At 46.0% G+C, this 6,000-nt stretch overlaps 1 long non-coding RNA gene across 1 annotated transcript in view; it reads right to left on the bottom strand.

Annotated features, from left to right (window-relative positions):
- The window catches only part of LOC144783122 (uncharacterized), a 124,495-nt gene extending 118,946 nt beyond the window's left edge, over window positions 1-5,549 (bottom strand). The window contains exon 1 of the long non-coding RNA XR_013601414.1: window positions 5,463-5,549. This is a non-coding gene — a long non-coding RNA (uncharacterized LOC144783122). The remainder of the gene's footprint in view (window positions 1-5,462) is intronic.
- Between the last annotated feature and the right edge of the window lie 451 nt (window positions 5,550-6,000).

The following is a 6,000-nucleotide window of genomic DNA, read 5'->3' on the forward strand; positions in this document are numbered from 1 at the left end:
CGCCATTCCCACTAGCAAAACTAGTAGACCCCTCCCACATAAGAAAAATGTTGATCTGCCCCCGGACTCTACGAATTATGTTATCGTTTTGACGGGTGTGCCTCCACTTGCGGAAGGGGACAGGGAAAACTATGCTAGTTTAAAAAATAAAGTCATCTTCTGGCTGAAAACAAATAGGCCCCTTCCTTCACATCTAAATGGGGACATTGTTACAGTCAGAAGATGCCGGTGGGTAGGGGTACGCCCCAAGGACATAGAGGGGGATATAGTTATTATTAACTTTAGGGACCACAAAGTCGTATCCCATCTCTCAGACTGGTATGTAGGTAATAATGAGGGTGGGATCTCAACTAGGAACCTCACCTATTTCTACCCTGAGACTTTGCTTAAACCTCCAGATCATCCACCAGTTATTAATAGCAATAATACCAATAACCTCCTTAAATGGACCAATTTCACCCCAAATTTCCATGGTTTTCAGTTTAATCCGGAGGTGCAGTATCGATCTTATATCCAATCAAATTACAATTGCCCTGACCAGACGCCGGGTTGGGCTAAGATCAATACCCAGTTTAAGGGTCCTCCAGTGCTACCTCCAGTCTTACATGACTCTTTATTCCCCAATAGGCCACAGTATCCACCTGTTTCCAGAGCATTTGATCCTATTCAGACTCAGCAGTACCCAAGTTTTTTCCCAACACATTCCTCTTCAAATATGTCTACTCAGCCTAAGGAGTCTTGGAAGATCCCTCTGAGAAACCTTTACGATCCATTATCCTGGCTGGCGACCAATGATTGACCAGCACCCCAACCTGGGGGTGTTGTCTCCAACTCAGAGTGTGGGGGGGGGGTAGAAGCTCTGGGTACTCCACCCTATGCTGTTGAGAAAGGGGTGTTCAATGAGGTCTCTTCATTGGTTGAACTTTCCCTGCAACCCTATGAACAACTCCCCAAGGATACAACAGTCCAGTGTGCTCAAGGTTGTGTTAAGGGTACTATTTTGGGATGTTGGAATGTGGCGGGTATAGAATCCTGTTTATGTATACCTGACTGGGCTGACTTCATCAGTAATGGTGATATTTGGTCTTTTCAGGAGACATGGTCAACCCATCCAGTTTATTTTCAAGGATTTCTGTGCTTTAACAAACCCGCAGTTAGAGGCCAAAGAGGTAGAGCAATGGGGGGCCTCACCGTTTGGGTTCGCCAAGCTGCAGGGGTTTCTGTGAAGGAAATTTATATTGACTGTCCTGATATCCTTATAGTTAATTTGAAATTTAATAGTGGGTTGGACGTCTTGCTGTTTAATGTCTATGCCAGTGGAACCGCGGGTGGTCGTGTATCTTCCACCCTAACACGTTTAGACGAATTCCTTGGCTCTACAAATTCAGTGGGTCAGGTGGTTGTAATGGGTGATTTTAATATTTGCTTTGAACCTTTAAGTGGAGAAGACGGGATGTTAACTGAGGACGAAGATTTGATGTGGGGTATTCCCCAACTTGAGCTTCCTCCTATTGCTAAGTGGTCCCAATGTGCTACCTTTGTCAAAGGTTTATGTCTGAATTGGGGGTTGCGCGCTCTAAACGGCCGCACCAGATCGGACAGACTGGGCAGCCCAACATTTTTCAACGGCAGGCATAGTAGTCGAATTGATTATATCTTAGTTGATATGTCCCTGTGGCCCTTGGTGACGGACATGGCAATTAGACCACGTCCTGAAAGTGATCACGAACCACTCATCGCTGAACTGAAGGACTTTAGTTTTGCTGGGCCTATTGTGCGACACTCTAATCCCGTCCAAGGGGCCGTTGCATTAACTAATGATATGAGGAGGGTTCGTTGGCCAAGGGTTGCCGTTGATGGGAGTGCACGTAGTAAAATAAGAACACTGGTTTCAAGTTCGCTAAGGGAACTAGAGAAGTGTGTTGATTCGAATCAGACATATCCTAATATTTTAGACGTTCATGCAAGCCTGTTTGCATCCCTAAAGAAACTATTCGTTAAAATTGTAGCTAAAAAGGGCTTAGGTAAGACGAGGAAGCCTGTGAACTGGTTTAATGAAAATTGTGCCAATTCCCACTCAACCCTGTTTAGGGCATTAAAATCTAGGAATCCAGCCCTTATTAAATCCAGCAGGAAGGCTTATAACCAAGCTAAACGGAGGGCTAAAGCCGCATGGGATGATGAGCGCTGGACTCTCCTTGTTGATGCCTGCGGCTCTAGGAACCTCACGCAATTTTGGCACCTCCTCAAGTGGGGACAGTGCCAGGACGATCGTCCTAGTCCTGCTTCTGTTGACCCTCATGCTTGGGTGTCTTATTTTGAGGAACAGTTTAGGTGTGTTAGGGTGGGGGTTGCTCCCATTGGTTGGCCATTGACTAGCGAGATCCTTGTGTTTTCTGCTAAAGAGGTTGAAAACGTTTTGAATGCCATCCCTAGGGGCAAAGCGCCCGGCCCGGACTGCATCCCAGCAGATATTTTCCAAGAGGACCGGGACCTATGGGTTCCTTATCTTCTGTATTTGGCAAACTCTTTGGCTAGGGGTGTAAAGGTTCCTGATTCATGGGCTGGTGCTGAGATCCTGCCCATCTTCAAGAAGGGTGATCGGTCGGTTCCTTCCAACTACCGGCCGATCAGCCTTATTGATGCGGTACAGAAGATAGTTTCTCGCCTTGTCTTATCTAGGGTCCAGGCATGGATTGAGGAATTTAATGTACTCACTCCTCTCCAAGCTGGGTTTAGACCTCACGTAAGCACCCTGGACCAGGCTTTTCGTTTCATGCTTTTACACTGGAAGACGGTCACCCTGGGCAAAGGAAACTTATTTGCGGCATTCGTAGACCTTCGGTCTGCGTTTGACCTTGTCCCGAGGGCTGGGCTCTGGAATAGCCTTCTAGAAATGGATATGCCTCCCTCTTTGGTCCGCATTATAGTTAATCTCCACACAGAGACCTATGCCTTTGTAAGATGGGGCAAACCTGGTGAGGTGACTAAGAAATTCCCTGTGTCGAAAGGTGTCAGACAGGGATGCGTTTTGGCACCAACCTTGTTTTCTCTATACATTAATAGAGTTACCAAGTACTTCGACGGATTTCCCACTGATGCTCCGAGTTTGGCTGGCATGAAAATCCCCCTGCTCATGTTCGCTGACGACACTCTCCTGATTTCACGAACCCGACAGGGCCTCCAGCATGCACTGTCGAGGTTTGAGAGTTTCTGCAGCGAACATGAGCTCGAGGTGAACGTAGCCAAAACCAAATTCATGGTGATGAGGGGGCACAAGCAGGTCAACGCGAGGGTTGTTATGGGGGACACCCCCCTGGAGCAGACCAAGTACTTCACCTATTTGGGAGTTACTTTCAGTGACACCCTTAGTTGGACACATCAGATTGAGCTCATGACCCTGAAACATCAGCAGCTGGGCGGAGCCTTGATTAAGGAACACAAGGGGTCATTCACGAAGCCCATGTCACCGCTGATGAAGATCTATGGAGGGAAGGTACTGTCAGCGGTGTTATATGGAGCAGAGCTCTGGGGTGGAAGTAATCTGGATTCCCTGAAACATGCCCAAAATAGGTTTATAAGGATGGCAACAGGTCTGCCCCAGTCAACTCCTTTACTCCCTTTATTATTTGATTTGGGCTGCCACTCGGTGGTTGACTATGCCAAATATCGGCCCTTATCATTTTGGCGACGCCTGTGGATGACGCCTGATTTACACCACTACGCGGAAGCATGCCTGGAGGTAAAAAATAGTCCTGGAGCCACCAAAATTGGTTGGTTTAAAGATCTTAGGGCCACCTTACTATCTTTGGGCCTTAACGAGTTGTGGTTTTCGCCCGAGACAGCCAAATTCCCATCAAAAAATGAGCTAAAAAAATGCTATTGGGAATGGGTGACGCACAACATTTTCTTAAATACGAGTACGAGCAGTCTTTCTGGCCAATTTATGGTTCATAAAGATTCTCCTAGGTTAGAAGGGTATTGGGAAACCATCACCAAACCACTGGACCGCAAACTTTTTTTTCAATTCAGATGTGGTACTCTCCCTCTGGGGGATTTCACTAAAAAGTGGGGAACGGGCAGTTTGGGGCACTGTGCTAACTGTCAGGGCACAGGGGAAAGTCTCTCTCACCTTTTGTATGTGTGCCCCCTATACACAGCACCTAGAACCAAGTGGCTCATACCAATATGTAGACTGCTAGGTACCAGATCAGCTGCTGAAGCCTTGAGACTGTTAAAAACGAATCTGGATCCATTTATTGTTGTGGGGGTTGCTAAGTTTCTTGGGTGGGCATGGGTGATTAGATGTAGGTTTATTAAACACAATACAGCAGAGACTGCTTAAACTTTTTATATGTATTTTGATAATATGGTATACATGACAATATTTTAAATTTTTGTATAGTTCTGTATGAAGTCAACTCGATGCTGATAATTTAATACTGGTTTTATATGTTTTTGTGCAATTGTATTTATGTCTTTTATGATGAATCAATCGAATAAAGACTTCTTGAACACACTTCAACTGCTTCGGACAGCAAAAGGTGCCTTGTCTGTAAATGAGACCAAAATATCGCATTTCTGACGAGGAGCAAGACCAGCACGTTCTAAACTCCTCCCCCGCGTCATTACTGCCTTCCTAGTCAGCTCCACCCTCTCTGTCCCGGTTAAATTATAGCAGCGCCTGTTGTGTTGTGGGAAATGTAGTTTGAATGGGAAGGAACAAAAGAAAGATGTTGGGTTCACTTCAGTCAACTGACCGCCCGAGGCTTCATAGATCACGAGACATGAGTTAGAAGCCGAGATGTTTGTTTCACAAGAGAGGCTGGTTCTGCGGGTGGCAAGTGTAGAGGGGGGCGGGGTGTGACGGAGACTAATCGCTCCTGCTGCTTTGGTGCCAAGTAGCTCTGGAGCCGGTGTATGTTGGGTACGTCGAGCCTGGATGACCACCACGGGAGAAGCGTACATGGGTACAAGTTGTTAGAGGAACTAGAGCTAGCATCAGTTAAGTGTCAAAGATAGTATTGCAATTGAATTATCTAGTGTCTGTTAAGAGCTATAGATCTGTGCTTTAATTGAATCTGCCAATGCTTGTTGATCATTGCTCTTACCAATGTTTGTTGATCATTGCTCATCATGATGCTGTACTCGGTATTTGTTATTGCCAATGCTTGTTTTTGTATGATCTTCTAAGAAGATCTTCCCCTGGGTTCTGGAAGGCACACGTGCTCGGCGCTCCGCGTGAGCAATATGCAAATAATTCAAACTGAAAGCCAGCCGAGCGTATATTAAGGGGAACGCTCCTCGAGACGGTGCTTCGTCTCATTGCATGTTGTGCCAAGCGCTCCTGCCCACTTCAGAGATCCCCGCCTTCCTTCGGTAACTAAATCCTTCAAGCCTCAAGCCCTCTCTTCCTGAGATCCCTCGCCTCTGTTCCTTCCTCCCTCTTCCCATCTCCTCACCCGAGGCTCGTCTGAGCTCTTCCTCTTGCTGCAGTGGAACGTCTGCCATCGGAATCACGGACCTCCGGACTTCCTGCACACGCGTCATCGGACCCTGGGCAGCTTGTGGACACGTCACTGGATAGCTGCAGAAACCAAGAAAGGACAGTAAGATTTACGTTGCTATGCAACTAATAGCAATTTAAGAACCTGCACTTTCAGTTTAAATAGACTTCAACTTTACTCGGTTTTGACAGCAAGACTATTTTCTCGAGTGTTTCAAAGGTGACAAGTCAAGGGAGTTAAGTAAAATTCAAGACTTGATTTCCTGAGAGGATTTAAGGACACAGCGTTTTTTGTAACAGTACCTTGTAAATTAAACAAGCCTATGTCAATCCAAATCGGAGAACATTGTAAACATAGGTTTGTGAATGTCTAAGCAACTTGAGTTCATAAAAGACTTATGAGGTTAATAAGTTGATTCAAGGAGCTGCTATAATTAGTAAGATTAGACCAGATAGTTTGGTTGTTTCTTTCTTTTACTTGTTTTGCAGAATCC

This window comes from Lissotriton helveticus, chromosome 9 (assembly GCF_964261635.1).
Source record: "Lissotriton helveticus chromosome 9, aLisHel1.1, whole genome shotgun sequence".
Taxonomy (NCBI): domain Eukaryota; kingdom Metazoa; phylum Chordata; class Amphibia; order Caudata; family Salamandridae; genus Lissotriton; species Lissotriton helveticus.